This window comes from Rhinolophus sinicus, linkage group LG12 (genome assembly GCF_036562045.2).
Source record: "Rhinolophus sinicus isolate RSC01 linkage group LG12, ASM3656204v1, whole genome shotgun sequence".
In the NCBI taxonomy this organism is placed as follows: Eukaryota; Metazoa; Chordata; class Mammalia; order Chiroptera; family Rhinolophidae; genus Rhinolophus; species Rhinolophus sinicus.
The window spans coordinates 1,263,662-1,286,279 of record NC_133761.1 but is presented as its reverse complement, the minus strand read 5'-3'; the positions used below and the strand labels follow the sequence as shown (position 1 = coordinate 1,286,279).

Genomic DNA, 22,618 nt, shown 5'->3' with positions numbered 1-22,618 from the left:
TTAAGTCCCATGTCCCTGCTTCAAGCTTTCCACATCTTGAACAGACAGACCCTCGCCACAAGCACATGTCTCATTCTGTCCTCTTCACTGGCTTCTATGTGCAGTCCACTCACACATCAAAATCTGTCGGGTACCCAACAGGCTCTAGATGCCAGGCTGGGCACTCGAGGCCCAAGGGTGACCAAGAGGGAGGTCCGTCCACCCCAGAGGCTTCCAATCATGTGTGAGACAGAGATCATTTCAGCGTAACACAGAACGGTCAGGTAAGCACCCGAGGCTGGGAGCCATGGGCATAAGTGGGTGAACCCAACCCAGAAGAGGCAGGGGACAGGAGGGCTCCCGGAGAGACATGGGGAGCACAGGGCATTCCAAGCAGAGGGCCTGGCTCCCACACACTCATGCTGCTGGGAAAAGACATGGGATGTTCAGGAATCAAGGACTTCTGCACTGCTGGGGCCCATGAAGCAAATCATGGAAGATATGGCTGGAGCGACAGGCAGGGACCAGACCCTGGCCTTCACCCTGGAGACAGCAGAGCCAGGGAAGGGACTTAAGGATGCCTGCCCACAAGCCCGTGAGCCCCCAGACCGCGGTTCCGTGCCTAGGCGCCCACGTCAGGGCCTGCAGAGTTGCTGGTCACAGTCAGTGCAGCCAGGCCAACAGAGGAGGAGAAATAAGGAAGTGGTCTGACTAAAGCTCCACCTCCCCCAGGAAGCCTTCTGAGATTTGCCAATCTCCCACAACCACTGGCTATCACCACCCCGTACTTGAAGCTGTACTATCCTTGGCGGGCATTTATTTGCTGCACCAGATTCCTTCCAGGACCTACAACCAGTGAGGCTGAACCACATGAAAGCACTGTTATAACAGGCGGAAGCACTCCAAACTGACAAACTTCATCTGTCTCCTTCACCCTAATACTGTGTCCACGCTGGGGATGCAGTAAGGACCAACCCTAATTCCTGCCTCACAAGCACTAAAGATAAAATAGAACACAAGCAGCAAGCGGCAGTGACAGGAAGGAAAAGAGACAGAGCCTGAGGCAGGAAACACTGGTGGGAGCGGGTGGTCAGAAAAGTGAGCCAACACCTGCCCAGGGGAGGCTGAGCTGCCGTTCTGCCAGGAACTAGGAGAGGGCAGGAAGCGGGCAGGTGAGGAAGGAAAGGGACCCAGGCGTGGCTGGGACGACAGCAGGCCCACCCAGTCCAGGAGGCTGGCACACAGAACTGTGCGACGGCTAGTGTTCCCTACCTGTGCCAAGTGAGGCCAGTGGCCACCACGCTGGACAGCGCACACACCACCCCAGGGCCGGGAAGGAGTGTGATGTGAGTCTTCCAAAGGAGGCCCCTGGAGGGCGTCCAAGGGGCAGCACAGACGGGTCACCTGGATGCTCGTCGGGCGGGCGCAAGGCCCCAGCTCTCAGAAGCACCTTTTAAGCCAAACTCAGGAAGAGCCGGAAGGCGCGGAGGAAATCGCACAAAAGCTGGCTTTCCCTCCAGGGCTGGTTCCCACGCGCTGGGATCGACCCTCACACCCAACGAGTGGGCACTGGGGCCTCAGGAAAAGAGTGCCCACCGCCCTGGGACCCTGAGCGCTCAGAACCCGCCGCGGGGGGCGACCCTGGGGTGATTCCCCACAGCTGGGCGCCCTCGGGGAGGCGGAGCTGGAGCGCCCCGCGGCCCGCCCTCCCAAGGCGGCCCCACCCCGCCAGAGGCCCCGCCCCCAGACGGCGGGCCCGCCCCCCGCCAGGCTGCCCCGCCCCGCGGGCCCGCGCGCCCCTCCCGGCCCTCCACCCGCGCCCTCCCAGGCCTCGGGCCACGCACCCTCCCGTCCCGGCCCGCGGGGCCCTCGCGGGTCCGCCCCGTCGGCCGAACCTGCCGCGCGCCGCCACCTCACCTGGGCCTGGGTAGCTCGCGAGCGATCTCCGTGCGCTCTCGGCGGGAGGGGCGGTGCCAGGGGCGGAGCCTGCACCCAAACATCACGTGACGGCCCCTCCCGCGCTGGCCCAGCACCGCCAGGCCACCCCGCGCCGGGCACAGGCGTCAGCCAATGGCCGCGGAGCCGCGGACGCGCCGTGGGCTGCGTGCGCCCGGAGCCTACAAGTCCCACAGTGCCCCGCGCGGCAGCCGGGACCGGCCGGGGACGGCGGCCGGCTGGGGCCCAAAGCCCGCGCTCCCGAGCGCTCCGGGCCCGGGGGACGGCCGGGTCCTCGTCACCCCCGAGCCTCAGTCTCAGCACCCGTAACGGGTGACATTGAAGGTGAAGTTAGACAAGGAGCGCACAGGGCCAGGTCGCAGGCTTTCCAGGAATGGGCCCCTGCCCGAGCCAAGCCCGACCGGAGGGGCCGAGCCGGAGGAGTGCGGAGCCTCGCTGGTGGGCTTCCCCGGGACGCGGGACGCCCTCGCCAGAACGGGGCAGCCTGTCGCCCCGGACACTGAGACCCAAGGGAGCCCCAAGCGCCTGTGCCCACGGCGCAGCCCGAGCGGCCCCTTCCCCGCCAGCAGCCGCGGTGCAGCTGGGCCCCTGCCTGCCCGAGACCCCCCGGCTGCGCCCTCCGTCCTCGGGGCGGGCGGCTGGCCACCGTCCCTGCCCTGCCTGTGGGCACCGGGCTTCAAGCCCCTGACGACGGCGCCCCTGCCCTCCTGGAGACACACTGGAGGAAGGGACCTGGGAACCGGGGTAGGATCCCGGGCCAGTCAGTGCCTGTGCGCCCTTGGGCCTCACCCCTCAAGGTCTTCTCAGCCGGTCCCACTGATGAACCAAGAGCCACACCTGGGGCAGCGGAGGGGCCCACACATGACGGGTCCTCCTTACCGCTGTGGTACCATGACTGTTATTCTCCTCTGCCCAGGCTAAAGGCAGCCTCCTCATAACTGCTGGCGACCCCGGCAGAGGCTTGCTGAGCTCCTGGGAGGGGGCCAGACCCAGACGCCTTTGTCAGCGCCCAGAGGGATCTAAGCGGGACTGTTACCACACACCAAGCATTTCCACGGAGAGACTGAGCCAGGCAGCCTCCTGCCAGCTGGGACTAATTTCACCCCCAGACTGAGCATCACAGGGGAACAAGCCCTGTTCTCTTCATGCTGCTGTTGACAGCTTTCCTATAGGCTATGGGCCCCTTGTCCATCCGGATGGGCCCATCGCCCTTCCAGGTGTGTGTCCTGGCCACTGGAGGACGGGCTTCTTGAGGGCAGGCCACATGTTTATGTTCGCATCTCTGCATCAGCAGAGTGCCTGGCACTAGGTGTGGCCAGGAGCAGTGAGGGGTGGTGAGTGAGCCGGTGAGCTGTACTCATGGGCTTAGTTTCCCCACGGAACCTAGTCTCTGTTCCAACACCAAACCTACCCAATCTGCTGAGTGATGTTGAGCAGTAACACACCTTTTCTGGGTGTGTTCTCAAAGGGTCAGTGCAGGAGGTGCCCAAACCCAAGCGTAGTAAAGGGCTGGGGAGAGAGAGAGAGGACACAGTTGCCTTGTCACCATGCAGGGACACTGTCATGAGGGGGATGCATCCTGGGAAGGGGCTGGCACAGGACCAGCATATAGAGGGTTCTGACTGAGGCAAGCGCCTGGCCCCCAACCATTCAACACCAGTCATGTCATAGCACCAGGCTCTTAGAAAATCGACTGCGCCATGAGACTTGTAACAGCCTCCCAAGGTATTTAACACCAAGCAGGAGTGGCAAAAAAAAAAAAAAAAAAAAAAAGTTAAAGGAAATGCATGTGAGTGTTGTCTGCTAATCGCATCCGCAGTGAAGGAGTTTGCCACTGTCCTGGGAAATGGCAGAGCCAGCTCGTCCTCCATCCCTGAGGGAGGCGGCAGCTTCACACCCCATGGAGCACCATCTGTCTGTTCCATACTCACCTCCCACGTTTGCTACCTGGCTCAGTGTCCCCTCTCCTCTCTTGACAAATCTTATCCTATTCAGCATCATTTATTTAGTCACAATCTTTTCTTCCAATGTCAGGCAACATGCTAGATCCTACGGACACAGTATGTTATTCCTGGGGTGTTGAAAAGGTTTCCCAGAGAAGGAGCAGTGGGGCTGGGTGCTGAAGGATGAGTAGGAGTTTGTCAGGCAGGCACAGGGTGAGTCTAACATGGCTGCTGAAGAAGGCTGCCACATCCTCCTCCTGTGTCAGCTTCTGTCCAGACTCCTATGCCAAACAGCATACGGGCATTTGCCCAGGCCCCCACTTCCCCTCCCCCTTCCTGCACACATATGCACAAACATGGTCCCACTCACATAGTCACACACATTCTCTCACTCAGAGTCAAGAATTGACTTCCATGGGCTACCACCCACCCTCACCCCAACAACTCAAAACCCTCCTGACTGCTGTGTGGAGGACACAGTAACGAGATGTTAAAAAGCAAACATAAAAATCAGAGGGAACAACATTTTACAAAATCACAACACTCTGTACTTCCAGGGGCCCCCTCTCCCTAGTGAGCGCTGCCAAACGTCAAGACAGCGCTGTGGCCTGGGGCGGGGGGGTGGAAGCACCAAGAGCCTCACCTCCTGGAGCTGTGATGAAATGCGGGGGTCAGTGAGGTGGCGGGAGGGGACCTCTGGCTCCAGGCCCTGTCCAGAGGTGCCCCTGTTCTCAGCTTAGGGGTCTGGTCTGATTTGGGGATAAGAAACCAGCCACATGAGGCCCTCCCCCGGCCACCCATCATGCCAGAATCACATCCAAGCACCTTGCCCCACATTCCAGGCCCTCGGACACTGTTGCCCACGGCAGCCAGCTGTCCCGGCGCACCTCGCACCTCTGCCTCCAGCCCCTGGTCTGTGCCCAGCCCGGTCCCTCTGGCTGCAAGCTTCCTTCCCCGTCTTTCAAGGCTGTCCTTCCCACACACTTGGCCCTCCTGGGAATCTTCCTGACCCTCCAAGCTCCCCAGCCCCAAACTTGCCTCTTCCACAGCACTTATCACACTGACACACAGACATATAGAGGGTTCTGTTTATACACACAGACCTGTGAGCTACTTGTTAGCAGCAAGTGGCACAAGGCTGTTTCCCTTGTTTGTTGAATGAATGAATGAATGAATGAATGAATGAATGATAGAGTGGCTGAACTGAAGGGATCTTGGAGAGCATCTGGACTATTCTGGGGAAACTGAGGCCCAGAGCAGGGATGTGGTTCACCAAGACCGCCCACCAATGGGCAGAGCTGGTTGGCCCCCAAGCTTCTGGCCCCCAGTCCAATGCTCTTCCCTCCTCAGTGGCTGTGGTGAAGGCCCTGAGGCCAGGGCCCTGCCCTCACTGCCATGGCCTTTCCCCTCCCCTGGGGTCCCCACTGCTCTATCAGCTCTCTCTGAGCTGGAGATCCCTGGCTGTCCCTTCTCCATCTCGTAGACCTGCCCCTTCGCCAAGCTATGGGCTCTGAAATACAGAGAAGGGCCATCTGGGCTGGGTGCCCAAGGACATGGCTGGGACTTCTCCCTCTGCTCCTCCCCCTTCCCGACCTCGTGGAGCCTGGCACCGGAATGGACAGCGTCTGTGGCCCAGAGAAAGGTAACCCAGAGGGACCACAGTGGGCAGCTCCCTCGGCTCCTCTGCAGGCAGCAGGTCCAGAGCCCACCAGAGACTTCAGGCTGAGAGGCCTCGTGGGCAGGGCTCAGAGGGACACCAGCAGTGACAGCACTGTGATGACCACCGCCGAGGGGTCCAAGCTCACCTCAGCCGCTGGGCGCTGTGTTGACCTCCAGCCCCACCACCCCAGCGAGATGTGGCTTCCAGAGGTACCAGGACCTTTATCCTGGTTCAAACCCGCTCGTCCTCTTCCGTGCTGTGTGACCCTGAGCAAGCCACTCCACCTCTCTGGGCCTCAGTTCCCCTCGGTGGAAGAAGCATGATGAGCACAATGGCATCACCCACCCCACCACCAAGCCCCTCATGTTGGGCTCTTTAGAGCCATTATCTCGTGTCACCCCACCCACCTGCCCACTCACTCAAACATTCACAGAGGGTCTTGATCAAAGACCTGGGGGACAGCAGTGACCAAAACCAGTGAAGGCCCTGCCCCCTCCCACAGTAGGCATTAGGGTCGGGAGACAGACCACACACAACATCCACCCAACTCTCAACCCGTTCTCTAAAGGGAAAACAAATCCAGAGGCTCCAGTGTAGGAAACACGCTCTTTACTTTGCACCATAACCGAGCAGGAAGAAGGACGTTCCAGGCCATCCAAGTGCGGAGGGGACATGGGGGTCCATCCCAGGGGTCTGGCCTGAGGATCTTCTTCCCCTCCCCAAGAACATCTATCTCTCTGGGTCTCCGGCCTCCCCCTGGTGACTGTGGGCCAGTGCCAGAGGTGGGCGGCGTGGGGCATATTGACTGTATTTGGTAATCATTGCTGTATTTATAGGGTTTGATGGGGATAAAAATAAAGTGAGGCGGAGCTGCATGAGTCACTGAGCACTTCGCAGTGTGGGCTCTCTGCCTCTGCCTCCTGGATTCAGCAGCGGGGCCCCCACAACCAGAGCCCCTGCTTCTCCTACCCAGGCCTCCCTGCAGCCAAGGCCTGTGCCAGACGGATGTCCAGTGAGGTAGGGGCTCAGCCTATGACCAGGGTGAGGGCTTCCAGTGTGCCGAGGGTCAGGGCCCAGCCTGGGCCCACAGGTGTGATGTCTCCTACAGTCCTATGATCCCAGGCAGGACACAGGCTCAGGTCCCGTCTGGGAAGCTGTCTGGATTTTAGAGTGTCCTGAACAGGCATTCCCAGGTGGGTCCCCTCTACGTCACAAGGCTGTGCAGAGGGTGGGGAGCCTGTGCAGGTCTCCCCAGCATGTCCCATCGTCTGCTCTGGTTGGAGCTCAGGTCACCACATTCAGGAGGGAGGTGAGCAGCCCCGGGCAGTCTCCTCACCTGCGAGCAGCCTGGAAGCGGCAAGGCTCAGAGCAGGTGTCTGGCCCACCCACTTCCGGACAGCCCTTACAACGGCTCCCATGAGACCCCAGATTCCCCTCAGGCTGAGGCACTCCACCTCTGTGGGTCAGGCCCTGGCTGAAAGGCCCCTTGCCCTCCACAGGGCAGTCCGTGCCCTGGGACTGGGTGATGTGCACTGCAGAGGCCCAAACCCCTTGCCCCAGCTCTGCAGGGCCACCCCAGTCCCGTAGGGCAGCTGAGGCCTCTGGGACCATGTGCCTGGTGCAGGCTCTCCCTCTGCCCAGCCCCTCCCCCTAGCCTCCCATCAGCTTCCTCAGTAAACGTCCAGCAGACAAATCTCTGTCTGAGTCTGCCTCTGGGCTGAACCCTCCTTCCAGGGAACCCCATTCTGCATGAACCCTGTTCCCAACACTCCCCTGACCCATTCAGGCCCTCCTGACTTTTCTGCCTCTTTCCGGCTGGGGCTCCTTCCATGGATGCAGATCTTGAAGGCCTGGGGCCACCAGTTTTGTACCACAGATGGGAGCTTGTCTGCAAGCTGGGGAGCAAGATGGGGTGCTTACAACACCACGAGAACACCTGGATCCACCTAGACCTGAAGGGAATTTATGGGGCCTGCCAGGAATTTACAGGGACCCCAATTCCCTTCTGCTTGAATGGGCTTGAGCTGTGTTTTCCACTTCTCTGAATCAAGAGCCCTACCTGGTCCAACTCTGAGGAGCTCTGAGAAGTGGCGGGCACCTGGACATGGGGCAACTTGGGAAACTAAAGGGCTGTCTGGTGCATTGTGTGCACTGGACATGGCTCAGGGCCAGGCAAGCCCCAAGGAGTTTGGGAAAAGAGCTGCTGGGTCCTGGGAGGCCCTTCTGGTCGTCACAGCCCACCATCCCTGGCTCCAGGAAGCAGTGCTTGGGGGGGTCTCTGTCCCTGGGGAAGGGGGCCATAAGTGGCCCCTCTATCAGCTGGCCTGCATCCCATGATGGGGCCCTGCACAAAGGCCGATGGTGATTGCCAGAGCCGACCCCGTCCTCCCCGGGGTGGAGAAAGACCTGGGGGGCAGCAGTTCAGGGGGCAGCGTGGAGGACAGAAAGCAGGGCCAGGAGTGGACACAGTTTGGGGTATGCACATCAGTGCACCATGGAGGGCACGCTTGTCGGCTTCACTGTCCATTGCAGGCCCCTCACCCGCACTGTGCCTGGCATCCAGCCCCTGAAGTGCCTGGCATCACAGAACACCGCTCTGTTGGCATTCTGCCTCAGCTTGGCGGTCCAGCTTGACCCTCCACAGTGTCCGCGGATGGTAGGTCTGTGCCTCCTCACTGCTGGAAAGAGACATTTGAGGGGGAGAGACCCCACCCCATCTCGTGTTTCCCCCGAAGAAACCCCCGTTTGGAGACAGGTGGGTGCCTGGGTGGTTGAAGCCGTGGGGAGGGGAGGTTTGCGTTAAAAGTATCTGAGGTCTGGTTCTAGGTAAGATGGAGCAGGCACACCCCCCACCAACTCCAACCGGATGTGGCTATAAAACCCAGACAGAGTCCATGCAGCAGCCACATGAAAAGTAAGTGTTAGCAGGTGATGGGGGAAGAAGACTGGAATTTGAAGCACCCACAAACCACTGATGAACATCTCCTTTTTTCCTCGGGTGTCTTCCAGCTTGGACTCGAGTCAGCCTGAAGCCAGGAAGTGGGCACGCATCGGCGCCTACAGAAAGAGTTCAACCAAAATCCCTCCCATCTGACTCAGAACATAAGAGAGGACTCCTAACACTGACAGAGTGGGAGAAAGTCCCCATCTCAGCCCCGAGCTCCCAGGCGAACCCCTGGCAGTGGCCAGGATGGCGGTCTCAGCAGCAAGCCCTTGGACGCTCCAAGAGCAAAAGGAGGGAAAACGCCCTCCCTTATCAAGAGCTGTACTCTCCAGAAGGTGAAGTAGACTCGCATGTTTCCTCTTTCACTCTGTATTCGCTCCACGTGACCCTGATGTGGGCACCGTCGTCGGACGCGCATAGCAGAGTATCCTGATGAAAGCCCCATGTTTGGGCCAAGGGACGAAAGAGAGGAGTCCCAGGGAACAGAAAGTACTGGGAGGACACAGAGAGGGGGCTCAGGAGAGTGACCCCTATAGTTGTTTATGATTGCGGAGGCTCAACCTAAGCTGAGTACACACGACCCCAAACAGCACACCAAAACTGAGAAACCAGCTACAGGGAGGCACTGCCGAATTCCAGAATGGCCTCTGGACGCTCACACAGGACAAATCTGAATATCACTGAAAGGCTTTAAACACTGACCTGACAGAGAAATCAGAGCTCCCGAAGACTGGCAGGAACTTGTATCCTGGACCCAAGTAGGCTGATTGCTGCTAAGGTGTCCACATCTTCGTAAGACTTAGAACACATCCAGAGCCTTGGGAAACAATATTCAAAATTTCCAGGATACAATCCAAAATGATTTGGCATACGAAGAAACAGGAAAATCACAACATGCATTTTTCAGGGAACAAAACAATAAACAGAAGCCAAATCGAGATAACACAGATGTTACGATTATCAAACAAAGACTTAAAACCAGCTGTTATAAAAAATGTTCCAACAAGTTAGGGCAAACACTCTTGAAGTAAACAGAAATATAGACAGTCTCAGCAAAAAGAGAGAGAGACATAAAAAAGAACCAAATGGAAACATTAGAACTGAAAATACAAAACCAAAATAAGGGTGGCCGGATGGCTCAGTTGGTTAGAGCACAAGCTCTGAACAACAGGGCTGCCGGTTCGATTCCCACATGGGCCAGTGAGCTGCACCCTCCACAACTAGATTAAAGACAACAAGCTTCCAAGGGGGTGGCGGGTTGGCTCAGTTGGTTAGAGTGCAAGCTCTCAACAACAAGGTTGCCGGTTCAATTCCCACATGGGATGGTGGGCTGTGCCCCCTGCAACTAAAGATTAAAAATGGCGACTGGACTTGGAGCTGAGCTGCGCCCTCCACAACTAGATTGAAGGACAACAACTTGACTTGGAGCTGACGGGCCCTAGAGAAACACACTGTTCCCCGATATTCCCCATAAAAAATTTTTTAAAAAATAAAATTAAAATATCCGTGGTTTGAGTTCAATAGCAGAATGGAAATGACAGAAGAAACAACCAGTGAGCATGAACACAAATCAATGGAAAGTATCCAATATGAACAGGAAGAGAGGAGAGTTTAAAACAGAGTCTCTGGGACCTGTGGGATAATATCAGAAGATCTGATATTTGTGAGCTTGGGGTCCCAGAAGGAGATGAGAAAGAGTGTGATACAGAAAAATATTTGAAGAAAGCATGGCTGAAAATGTCCCAAATTTAGTAAAACACATAAACCTACAGACTCAAGATCAATGAACCAAAGAAATTTATTCTCAGATACACCAGAATCAAACTGCTACAAATTAAAGACAAAGAACAAACTCTTGAAAGCAGACAGAGAAAAACAACGAACTATTTATAAAAGAAAAAATCCAGATGACTTCAGATGCCTCCTCACAAACCATGGAGGCCAGATGGAAGTGGAACAATGTTTTCAAAGAGCTGACAGTAAAGAACGACAGTCCAGAATTGGCTATCCAGTGGCAATATCTTTCAGGAATGAAGGTGAAATGAAGACATCCCCAGATAGAGGAAAGCTAGGAGACCTCTCCCTGTGTGCAAATTCTGCGTCTACCTCTGAGCCTGTCATTGCTTTGAAATCAAAAGTTACGGGAAAAAGAGCAGAAGACTTGAACAGACACTTCACCAAAGAGAATATTCAGATTATAAATAAGCACATGGAGAGATATCCCACATCATTAGTCATTAGAGAGTTCAATTTCAAACCTTAATGAGATTCTGCTTCACACCTATCAGGACGGCTAAACTAAAAACTATCGACCATGCCCAGTGCTATGGCAACATGGGCCAACAGGTACTTATTGCTGCTGGGAAGGCAAAATGGTATAACCACGCTGGGAAATTATTTGGCAGTTTCTTATCGAGTTAGATGTACACGTACTGGGGGGCACCCATCCAAGTGAAACAGAATCTTGTTCACAGAAACCTGTACACAACGTTCAAAGCATCTTTCTTTGTAAGAGCCCCAAATTGGAAACTATGCAGTGTCCTTCAACGGATGATGGTTAACTGTGGTACATCCATGCCACGGACCAGTGCCCAGCAGGAAAAGAAACCAACTTGATACATGCAACCATGCAGTGGATTTCAAAGGCGGCACGCTGTGTGACTCCATTGATACAACAGCCTCAAAAAGACAAACCTGTTGTGACGGAGGACACACACGTGGTGGCCAGGGTTAGGGGTGGGGAAAGGTGTGACTACAGATGGGTAGCACAGGGGAGTCGTAGAGGTAAAGAAACTGTTTCTATCTTGATTGTGGGGGTGGTAGTGGTTACAAACATATGTTAAAACTAATAGCCTCCACGTGTGAATTAATTTTAATTGCCTGGAATGGCTGGGCTTCAGGAGCATTCATGATGGAAGTGTTTGGGGTGGGGTCAGCAGTGCCCTCCTATGACAGATAGTGACGCTCTCGGGGCCCCCACATGGCTCCTTCCCCTCCAGCATTTGCATCTGTTGCCACCAGGCTCCCACCTTTCCACCTCCTCTCTCTGGATGTTCTAGCTCCCAACCCGGTCTGGTTCTCTGAGGGTAGGAGTACCCCCATTAGACCGGTACCTGTCCAAGGAAAACAGAGCTGGACACTGTTGTTCATTGGGCGCCTACTATGCGCTGGCCGCTGCTGGGTGCTGCACACACACAACCTTAGGTGGAGACGTTTGCCGCACTTTACAGGTGAGGCATCAAAGGCCCCCCCAGCGGGGGTCAGCAACGGCATTGAACCTAGGATGGCCAGAGGCCAGCAGCCACCCTTCCCCCTGCCCACCTCTGTTCCCACCATGTCCTCAGTCAGGCCTGCACCAACTCTGTCCACTGTCTACGGGCATCCACAGAGCGGGGGCAGGAGTGAAACCCATGCAGGAATTTCCCAGGGTCCCAGCAGTCAGGCCCCCAGCGTGGGGATGCCTGGGGTGGGGGCCCTGATTCCTGCACCTGTCTGCAAACTACTCCCTTCTAACAGTCAAACTGGGCTGTGTTAAAACTCCCTCCTGCTGCAGGAGAAGACTTGTTAATGGATTAAATGACACTCTGGCTCCCTGCATGGCCAGTGAGTGAGAACAACCTCTCCTGGCTCTAAGTATCTGGGGCAAGACGAGGAAAGCAGCTGTGGGCGTGGGCGGACGCTCAGGCCACCAGGGCACACTAACCCTCCCCCCCCAGCTCCTCCTCTCTCCCCAGCCACCAGCCCATTTCCTCATCTGGACAGTCCCCCTCTGGATTGCAGCTCAGTGTGGCCATCGAGTGATTGGCCCCACACCCAAGGGGTCTTCCCCACTGGACCTGCCCTGCGTCTCCTCTGCCCAGAGCTTGTACAGGGGTCACTTCCTCAGCATCTGTCTGACCATCTCTGTCCCTCACCACCCGCCCTTGGTCCCAGGCTTGTCTCCCTATCTGTTTGCGGGTGACCAAGGGTGGGACAGTATCTGAGTTAGCCCCAGTTCAAGGCTCCTGGAGCAGGACGGCCCTGCTTCCTGATGGGCAGGCCCCACGCTTTCAAAAAGTCCCAAGCTAAAGTTTTGCTTTGTCTCGTGCACCTGAAACTAATAAAATTAAAAAAAAAAAAAAAGTCCCAAGCTAAATTATACTCGTTAAGTCAAATTATACCAGAGATTCAAACCTCAACATAGAAGATTTAGTGCCACCATTACAATCCCTCTGTGTAATACCAACACTCCCAGGAAGTGGCCTATGTAGACACCCCATTACCCAGTGTCCCTTCTCCCTCAGGACTAGGACCCTGGGTCTTTAGCTGGATGAGTAGCTGCCAGAATTAAGACTCTACTTCCCAGCTGCCTCATAGCTGCGTCTAAGTTCTGACTGATGGGACTCGTGGCAAGTGATGTGTGCAACTGCCGGCAAGTGCCCATAAGAGCAGGCTGACCTTTCCTCTCCTCTTCTCCTTCCTACTGGTCAAAAGGCAGATGTGACAGCTGGAGCTCAAGCAGTCACCTTGGGCCATGAGGATGAGGCCCAACTATGTGGGTGCAGGTGGGGGCCAAGGATGCTGAATCACCCTGCCCCGTGAAGGGAGCCATCCTGAAGACAAAGGCAACACACAAAGACGAGAATGAGGCAAAGCAAGCAGAACTCAGAGAAGCAGAGCTGGAGCTCGATCGCATTCTGCCTGAAATCCACACAGCCCAGGCTTGCCATCAATGGGACTCAATCCATTCCTTTCACAGTTTAAGCCAGCTTGAGCTGGGTTTGCGGTTACAGGCCACTGAGAGCTTCCCAGAAGTTACTGTTGGGGAGTCGGGTGCTGTGAGAGAGGCATTTGGCTCAGCTGTCTTGTGGGGGGGGGGGTCCTGAGAAGGGGACCCACAGGGGAGGTGCAGGGGGGTGAGGGTGTGGGGGGCTGGGTGTGATGTGGGCAGTCTTTCAGACAAGGAGGGGCTGGTGTCCCCTGGACACAGCAGGCCTGGGATGGAGAACCTGGCAGCCCCTGGTGCCAGCCCAGAACACTCTGCCAGCCTCCATTTGGCCCAGTTTGAAATTCGCAGGTAGCACCTCACACCTTCCCTGGAACTGTGAAAAGCACAGCACAACCTTCTACGCTCTGTGGGGCTTACTCATCTCACCACCAGAGAGACTGGCCACTCCTCCCTCCTCCGGCCACACAAGACAGACACACACATATACAGGGGACAGACACACATGCACATGCTCTTATCCCTGTGAGGTCTGCACACAGCTCGTGTGTTTATATTCACATGCATGTGGGCACCCTGTGTGTATACGTGTGTCCATGCCCGTGTGTGCATACATGTGGGTGCACATGCATACACGTATGTGTGCATCGATGTGTAAATATCTGTGTGTGCACACAGGAGGGACTGTGTTTGGTGTGTGCACACGAGATACGCGTGCATGAGAGCATGTGTGTGTACACATGCACACACCAGCACACACATGTGCACACGTGTGCAGCACACGTGGGTTGCATGCTCAGGCACGTGTCAATACACCTACTCTCCTTCTCCGTATAGCAGTGACTGAAGCTTGGGAGGCACAGGGTGGGCCAGGGCCCAGCCAGACCACAGGGGCACCCTGCCCGCCCCTCGGGCCCCACTGCGGCAGAGGGCTAGTGGTCTCTGACTAGACTCCATGCAGCTGCGACGGGGACAGAGGTCAGGGACCCAGCTCTGTGCCCCCGTGTCCAGGTGGTGCCAATGCTCAGGCCAGCCCCTCAGCCAGGCCACATAACACACGTTCCTGGTCTGAAAACTGGGCGTTCCACCTCCCCAGGCTCCCAGGGAGCAGGAGGGGCTTGGGTAGATGGACACATGGGAGCCCACCTGCCACACCTCACAGCACTGGGAAGCGGCCTGTTACCCGCGTCTGAAATGAGGCTTCCAATAGGTGGGGCAGGTGGGGCACAGACGTCCCTGGGGGTGCTGAAGCCCAAGGGGCCCTGGCCCTTTCTCGGCTCTGGCAGAGCTCAGGAGGCTCCTTTCCAGGACGCAGCATCAGTGGGGAGTCCCACTGAGCAGAGCCTACCCCAGATTCTGCCTTGGCAGGGCTGGGTCCAGATTGGTCTGGCTGCGCTGGGAGGTGGGGTTACGAGCTGCAGGGGCCCCATGTGGCTGAAGGAGGGAAGGTCCCAGCACCTTAGGATCAGCTCTGGGCTCCAAGGGTCTCATCTGTTACGTGTCCCCATGCCAAACCAGGAAGGGGGACACGAGGGGAGAAGGTCTGTGTTTTTTCTCCTTTGATTTGTTGGAAAGTAGCCTCCCCCACCTTCTCAGGGTTTGGGGAGCTGCTGTTCTTCACGCCGTCTAAATCTGGGGCCGCAGGTGCCAGCGGCCCTGGGCACTAAGGAGGTCAGCCCAGGGGGGACGAGCACCACAGCAGTGGCCCCGTTTGTGACCCACATCGCCTGCGCTCCACTCTGGGCACTGCGGGGGTGCGCTCTGGGCTGTGATTCTGGGGGTGTACATGAGTGTGGCTGCGTGTTAAGACTGTCAGCTCCTTACACACCCCGACCTGGCACACTGCCCTTATAGCCAGCCTCGGGGGTGTGCCCCAGGTGCCCTAGCTCCCCACACCCAGTCAAGAAGCCAGGCTCTGGGCCGTGAACCTGTTGGGCAGGAGCCCAGCCCCTGTGTGCCAGGCCCCGTGGTGCCAGCCCAGCCCAGGTTCCTCTCCACATGGTTACCTCTGTTGCCCTCTGTCCATCAACTCTGCCAGCCTCATGCCCCTCTTGCCACATTCCCTCCCATCCCCAGGCCCTGGGGGTGTGAGCCCGCCCTCCCTGGCAGAAGGCGGGACTCCCATCACCTGGCTGACTTCAGCACCCCAGCCCCCGAACGCCACCCCGTCCTCACAGCCAGCACCTCTGCCATCAGCACCACTGTCACCATCTTCTTACCACCATGTCATCCTCCTCCAACCCAGCACCACGTCCCCACTAGCCCCACCACCACCCCCAGTGTCTATATTTCTGTCATGTCACACATCATGGCGCCAGAGAAGGTCATCATGCGGCAGCGGCACGTCTCCAGCCAGCTCTGCGTCCCAGGTGCCACCAGCAGCATGACTGTGCCAGGGCCTCCATCGCCAGTGCTGGCTCTCAGAGTGGGTCTCAGTTATATGATCCCACTCTCGGGACCTGTTCCAAGGCCAGGTGGGCCTCACGCTGAGACTGACCAGACCCCTGCTTGGTACCGAGTGAGCTCCGCTGCCCCCCCGCCCCAGGCCGTCCCCTCCGACAAGTCCCTGAACGGAAGCTTCAAGGCTGGCTGGGTTGGGTTTTTGTTGCCTGTTTATTTTTTCCCCGGCTTTGTATCTAACTCCTTTTTTTCCCTCTAAATTGGTGCGGCGCCTGGATTCACAATTCATCCTTCTGGTTCCCATTTCCGCGTGCTTTCCTCTCCGCTGCCTGAATTATCTAATTTGTAATATTTCATTTCCCCTCCCTTTCATCTCCCTCCGAACACCCCAACCGGTTAAAATAAATACGTATTTTTAATTCTGAGGCACCTAATTTAATCTGGCAGGCAACGTTCCACCATTCACTGGCACCCATCTCCATCTGAGTCACATTCCAGGCCAGCAGGCACACGGGCCTCCCACCTGTCCTGCCAGGGGGCTCTGTGGGGAGGGGCTCAGGGGCCATATACCCTGAGGGCAGGACCCGGATGGTGGGCAGGGCCCTGGCCCCAACAGTGTCTTCTCCTCGAGAGTCCACAGGACACCGCCATAGAATCCCTCAGGAGGACCAAAATGCTCAGCTCGATCTTCGGTCTCACCCTCCTTCCTCTCTCCAGCGCCAGGCTCAGGCAAGGGAGAGCCTGTCAACAGGTAAGGGGAGGTGGGCCCCAAGCGGGAGGCAGTTGTCCCTTCTTGGTTAGCATGGGGCATATTTCCAGTCCTCGTCCCCTTTGCTGGGTGGTCAGCAAGGTGGACCCTCATCCCGCTGCACTTCCCAGAGGCCGTTGTCACCTCCCTGGAGACCACGCCCCCACCTGCACCACCAACCTGCACTGGACTTGAGCCTGCCGCTCTGCTCTCTCCCCGCCCACCACGTTCCGGGCACTGGCAAGAGCTCCACGGTGTGTGGGCAGCCCAGGGGCTCAGACATGGGGTGCGTTAGAAGACGGGGCTCCGACGTCAGAAAGACTCCGTGTGTTTAGCGCTGGAGGCAGTGGGGACTCTCTTACTGGCCGTGGCTGCCACTCCCACTGGTGCTCATAGCAGGGCCCTGAACCAGGTGACACGCAGACGAGAGCCTGGCCTCCACTGCCCATCCTTCCTGCCACTCCAGGGGCCCCGGAGAGTAGGTCTGCGGGCCTCTCTAGGCCCTTTCTGCTGACCTGTCCCAGCGTACTTGTCTCCTGCCCCTTTTTCTCTCAGCCTCCAAAGCCAGTGGCAATATCTGAGAAACAGAGAAAGACAAATGGAAACCAAAGTGAGGTGCTCATCAACGGCCCCTCATAGCAGGACCGGCTATGGCAACGTGTTACAGTGGGCATGTGTGCCCCAAGGAGCAGCCACATTGGGCAGCAAGTGGGCAGCGCTTGGCCAGTTCAGGATGCGCGTGCCCGCTGACCCAGCACTTCTGTTCCTGGATGCACACCCTAGAGAAACTCTATCCCACGCGCCTGAGGAGGGGCCAGGAGGACATTCTGTGCAGCTTGTCACGGAGAGAGCGAGCACACAACCTGGCCTGCACAGTCAGGCACTGCTCTAAGCATTGTCCGTCTGATGACTCATTTGGTGTCTGTGGCACCTGGGGAAATGGAAACTCTGGGAATGGGGTCAGGGACGGAAGATGGGAAAAGGATTGTGGCCCGCCCCTGATGGAACAGCTCTACATCTAAGCCCCTCTTAAGGGTTCAGGAACTGACCCCTAACCTGTTCAGGGAGCTTGGGCCCACCTTTCTGCTCCCGTGGCACTGGCCCTCTGCCATCTCCCAGGGCAGACTCACATCCGTTGATTCTCAGAAAGGATCCTTGTGTTCCCACAGCTCCCTGCCTGGGAGTATATAGGCTCGGGCCAGGTAACATTTACCAGCGGTCCCTGCATTCAAGGCCACATGGGACACAGCAGGGTGAGCAGGATACTGGGTTCAGGAGAACAGACCCCCAGGCTGGCCCCGCTCTGTCTGGTTGTGGGATCTGGGCCCTGTGTTTCAGGGTGTGTGATATGTGAGTGTGTGTGCTTGTGTGTGAGTAGTGGGTTTGATGTCTGCTTGTCTGTGGGCTTCACAGCCCAGCAGGGAACCTGGGACAGGTGGAGCCCGAGGCCCTACAGAGCCAAGCTCTAGTGTGAGGGCAGAGGAGGCAGGAGAGGATGCCTGCCTGACCAGGACAGGGTGGTGGGCAGGGTGGGGAAGAAGGCTGCAGTGTGATGGAGGGTTCTTGGGGATCTAAGGAGCTGCTCCCTGTGTCTTACTGTATCTCCACAGCTGGATCATTTAGGCTTCAAATTAATTAGACAGTGTTGAGTAAGGCAGACCCAGGGCCCAATCCTGAGCTAGGGGATACAATAGATGCAGAAATAGGAATGCCCCAGGCCACACCACTGAGAACTGGGAGACAGACAGCATACCCAGAAGGGGGTTGCCTGGAGTACAGGATATGGGAGAGCGCTGACAAGGGATCACTCGCCGCCCCACCTCCCCCAAGAGCTCCAAACTGGAGGAAGTGTAGCAGACTAACCACTACGGAACGACATAGCATTAAATCAGCCAGCCACTGGCTCTGGAAACATCGAGGAAAAAGCCACACAAATTTTGTTCTTGGCTCCCTGAGTCATCCAAACCAGGTAGACCAATTCTCTTCAATATCATCAAAATCACTACTGTCATTACCGTCACCAACAGTACCACCAATACCATCATTACCACCAATATCACCATCATGACCACTACAATCACCATTGCCACCAACACCATCATCATCATCACCATCATCACCACCGTCACCACCACCATCATTAATACCATCACCATCACTACGATCACCACTACCATCACTACCACCATCTTCCTCCGTTAGGTTCTGGGCAGAAGACTGTCTATGTCAAGTTGAGGCAGACAGCTGAAGAAACAACCCTACTAGGAGGAGCAGGAGAGGATTTGCAAGACCCAGATCCTTGCTGGATTACTTTCTTGTCATGTCACCTTGCAAATTGACTTGATAACTCTGAGCCTCAGTTTCCCCACTTTAAGAAGGAAATTATGCTCCCTGAACTCTCTACTTTTCAATGTTGTTTTAATGAAATAATTTGAAATGTTTGATGATTTAAAAATAAATTTCAAAGTGCTGAGCAAATGTTATGCATTAATATTACCATGTAAAAGTCCATTCCTAGTCATACCCCTCTTTCAGCCCCCATCCCAGCAACCACATATTTACCAGGTCTTGGGAGGCTACAGTTCCAGGAAGCAACCTCAGGAGCTGGAAGATTGATTCCACCTTTGACTGGAATACAAACAATATGTAAATGACATGCAAATTTCCTCTGCTCCATTGAGAGACCCCCGCCTGGTGCTGGGGTGGGCTGCCTTGCCTCTGGTTCAGAACAGGCCATGGAGGAACGGGGCTCTGGGGTCAGAGGAGGAAGGAAAAGCGTGTAAACATTAGCCCTTGACTGAGAACTCAATGTGTTAACGTTCTTGTCAGGTCTCTGTTTCACAAAATATCAGCATGTCTGTACAGAGGTGCAAGCTTCCCTTCATTGTCTCACTGTCCCCCGAATGTGCCATCACTCTTCCTTCTCCTCCCCTTCCTCCCTTCCTCCGACTCTCCCTGGTGTGCTTGTAGGCCCTGGGTTCAGTGTTCACTAACGGCACTGGGTTTTGGGGAGAAAGACAAATGAGAGGTGATGTCCCCTCACAGGTCTACCCTGTCCCAGCCCAGGACAGTGATTCAACATGCAGAGCCTTGTGGAGACACTGAGGCAGGGAGTCACCTTCACATTGGGGATAGACAGGGGTCTTCCCTGAGGGTGACATGGGCCAGCAGTCCAACGGCAAAGAGTGCCTCAGAGGACACAGCCGACGGGCTTCCCAGGATGAGGAAGAACCTGGCTCAGGCAGGAGGAGGTCAGCAGGGAGGCATGGACAGGGCTGTGCTCGGGATGAGGCAGGTGTCGCCGGGCGGACCGGGACAGCCCTCCCTGTCACACCTGCCCTTCAGAAGGCTCTCAGGCCTGGGAGGAGGGCCAGAGTTCACTTAACAGCCCAGAGAATTGGACCCAACTTTCACTGAACATGTAGCGAAACTGAGGCCCAGGCAGGGAAGGGACTGACCCACCACCAGGTTTCAGGGCTCCCAGGTCCCAAAGCAGAGGGTGCCCCCTGGGGGACAAATGGGCTGCACCGTCAGAACTCATCCCACACAGATAGACGCAAATCCTCCCGTGCTGTCTGTGGGTGGGCCCCCCACTCTGCCCCTGGCTGGGGCAGGCTTTGCTGTCTACACCCCAGGACCTGGCCCCGGTCCCATGCCTCACTCTGGTGGCTGATACATGAGCAGAGGCCAGTGCTGACCCTCCATCACCTAGGCTCCAAGCCAGGCTCCCCTGGTTGTCATGGAGATGGCCCTAGCCAGCTGGAGGAGCCCAGCACCTGCCCGTGGGCAAGGGAGCCCAATGGAGACGCCTCTCACCAGCCCCGGGTCAGAGCTGTCCACCTAGTAGACTGCCAAGAAAGACCCCAATGCCTTGGAAAGCCCAGTCCCCAGTCTAGGTGGGGAGGGGCCCAACCCACAGTCAGCTGTGGTAGCATCTGCATCAAATCCCACCTCATTCTCTTTCTGTAAAGTTTTGGTGTGCGTGAGGAGGAGCTGGCTGTGCCAGGCAGCCTGCAGGGCCTGGTCCTGCCCTGACTTTAGGGCCAAGTCTGCCCTGTGAGGGCCCCAAGGGGCGTGGGGAGAGGCTGGGAGGAGGGGAGAGGGTGGGTCCCTTTCCCTCAGGCTGCTACACGTCCTGTGGGCTGTGTGCACATGCACACGTGTAAGACGTCTGCACATACGTACATACATGCACACATGTGGGACACCCGCACATGCATACATACATGCACATGTGCGAGACGCCTGCACATGTGTACATGCATGCACACGGGGGTGTTCATACTCACATGCCCACACGCTCACATGTGCACGCATCTCTTCCTGCTCCCTAAATGTGAGCGTGTCCCAGCCTCTTTCCCCCTCCTCTGGGCCTCTGTGTCATCTGGGGCAGGCCTAGGCCTCCGTAACTAGTGACACCACAGATCAGGGTCTGAGACCCAGGGTGGCAGGAGGATCCCCGTCACAGTGTGACCTGGGACCCTCGCCCCTGTCTGTGGTCCCGCAAACCCCAAGGCCTCGCCTGTCATCAGCTTCATCAAGGAGGGGGAGCACAGAGCAGGTTTGGGGGCTTCAGAGGGCCCGAACTCCATTGGCTGGAGCCAGTCGTGTATGTGCCACAGCTCATCTGGGGGGCATGTGGAAATGAGGGTGCCCTGTGGGGGTGTTGCCTCCACACAAGGGCATGTCTGTGTCAGCAGCATTCGTATACTGAGGCCCCCTAGAGCGCACGGGACCTGCTGGGTGGAGGCCCTGCTGGGGCGGGCTGAGGGGACGAGGACCGCCAGGACAGCAGGGATGGCTCCGGGCACGGAGTGGTGTCAGTCTGCTGACCCAGGCCCAGTCTACTCTCCCCAGGTAGATCTCAGACCTCAGGGCTGTGAGGTCCCCTGGGACCCACCCCCAAAATGTCACCCCTGTGGGCCCTCTCTTAGAGAAACCTGGGATGGAGGAAGTGTATCCCCTGCCCTCTGAATGTCTGTCTGGCCACCCGCTACACAGGCTGGGCTGTGTCCTGGGGTGCCCAGACTAGGCCCCTCACCCAGTGATAGTTAGAGGCAGTAAGGCCTCCAGGAGGGGCTGTAGAGATGGGACGTCATGGCCTGGGGTGTGAGGAGGCCTGGGCAGCATCCAGGGTCCCTGTGGACGCCCATGGCCTATTTGGGGCCGGCTGTGCCCAGCACGCACAGGCGGTGACTATGTGGGAGCACACCTGCCTTAGTGGGAAGCCCGGGCAGGGCACCAGGTGGGCAGGGAAAGCCCAGCCTGCAGCTGAGAACGCCACTTGGAGCCAGTGTGTGGAGTGTGGCGGGGGGGCAGGGCCGGCAAGCCTCTTCTCCCTGTGGCTCCCTGATCTCTCTGATTGTCTGCATTGATTTCCACTGCGCTGTTTATTAAATGCTTAATCTCCCTGCACTGAAAGCTCCCAGAGCTTGCCTGGCATCCTGCTAAGCCCAGAGGGAGAGCCTGGGGGGATGCTGGGGTAGCTGTTTGCACAGGCCCTGAAGTCCACGCAGCCTCTGCTTTAGAAACCGGGGCAGTGGGGTGTGGGCAGGGTGCCAGCCCATAAGGGGCTTGCTGGAAACTGGTCAGGTGGTTACAGATGCTGCCCATCCTCGGGCGTGACCAGGGTGTGACCAGGGTCAGGACTCAGCCTGTGATTATGGATCAGGGCTCAGCATGTGACCAGGACCAGGGCTCAGTCAGGATGTCGTGAGGCCTGGAAGTAGTACTTCGGAAATGTTTAGTGCAATTCCTGGCCCAAGGCAGGGACTCTACAGCGCCCCCCCCCTTTCCTTTTTGCCCTGTGGATCTTGAAGACCCTTTGAAGAACATCTGTGACTCTGGATCCCACCCTAATCAGAGCAAAGGCTTTGGTGTCCATTCTAATCCCTGGCTGTGTGACCTTGGGCAGATCACATCACTCTCTGAGCCTGTTTGCCCCACTTTGGAACAGCACCATGCCTTATGGCCTGTGGCAGTTGCCATGAGGGCAGATGGACACAGGGAATGAAGTCGGTTTGGCCAGCACAGCTGCTATGGAAGTATCAGGAGCCTGCACAACCAGGCTTCACTATCTTCAGGGGCCCTGAAGGCCCCAGGGGTTCCCCAGCCGGCCCCCAGCCCCGGAGCCCCAGAGCAGCACTGGCTGCTGCCACCTCCTTCTCCCTGACCTGCATTTCCTCTGCCGGAGGGGGTGTCAGGAGAACCCGCCAATGACGCCTGGTTCTCACCTGGAGAGTTGTGAGGAGGCGTGGTTGAAAGAAACTACCCCAACCTCCCG

At 57.1% G+C, this 22,618-nt stretch overlaps 1 protein-coding gene and 1 long non-coding RNA gene across 10 annotated transcripts in view; both read right to left on the bottom strand.

Moving 5' to 3' along the window:
• TSNARE1 (t-SNARE domain containing 1) overlaps positions 1–3,134 on the bottom strand; it is a 99,606-nt gene extending 96,472 nt beyond the window's left edge. For 2 of the 9 annotated variants that reach the window (XM_074316999.1, XM_074317004.1), the window contains exon 1: positions 1,897–2,053. The gene's annotated coding sequence lies outside the window, so the exon portion shown is untranslated. Of the gene's footprint in view, positions 1–1,251; positions 1,684–1,896; positions 2,067–2,724 lie in introns of those variants that run through there. The other 7 variants (XM_074316992.1, XM_074316991.1, XM_074316990.1 and 4 more) reach the window with 7 other exon arrangements.
• A 12,930-nt stretch (positions 3,135–16,064) lies between these two features.
• Positions 16,065–19,020, bottom strand: LOC141567800 (uncharacterized). Its single transcript, XR_012490642.1, has 3 exons — positions 18,898–19,020; positions 16,698–16,912; positions 16,065–16,328 (listed from the first exon to the last, which is right to left on the bottom strand). It is a non-coding gene; the product is annotated as an uncharacterized LOC141567800 (long non-coding RNA).
• Between the last annotated feature and the right edge of the window lie 3,598 nt (positions 19,021–22,618).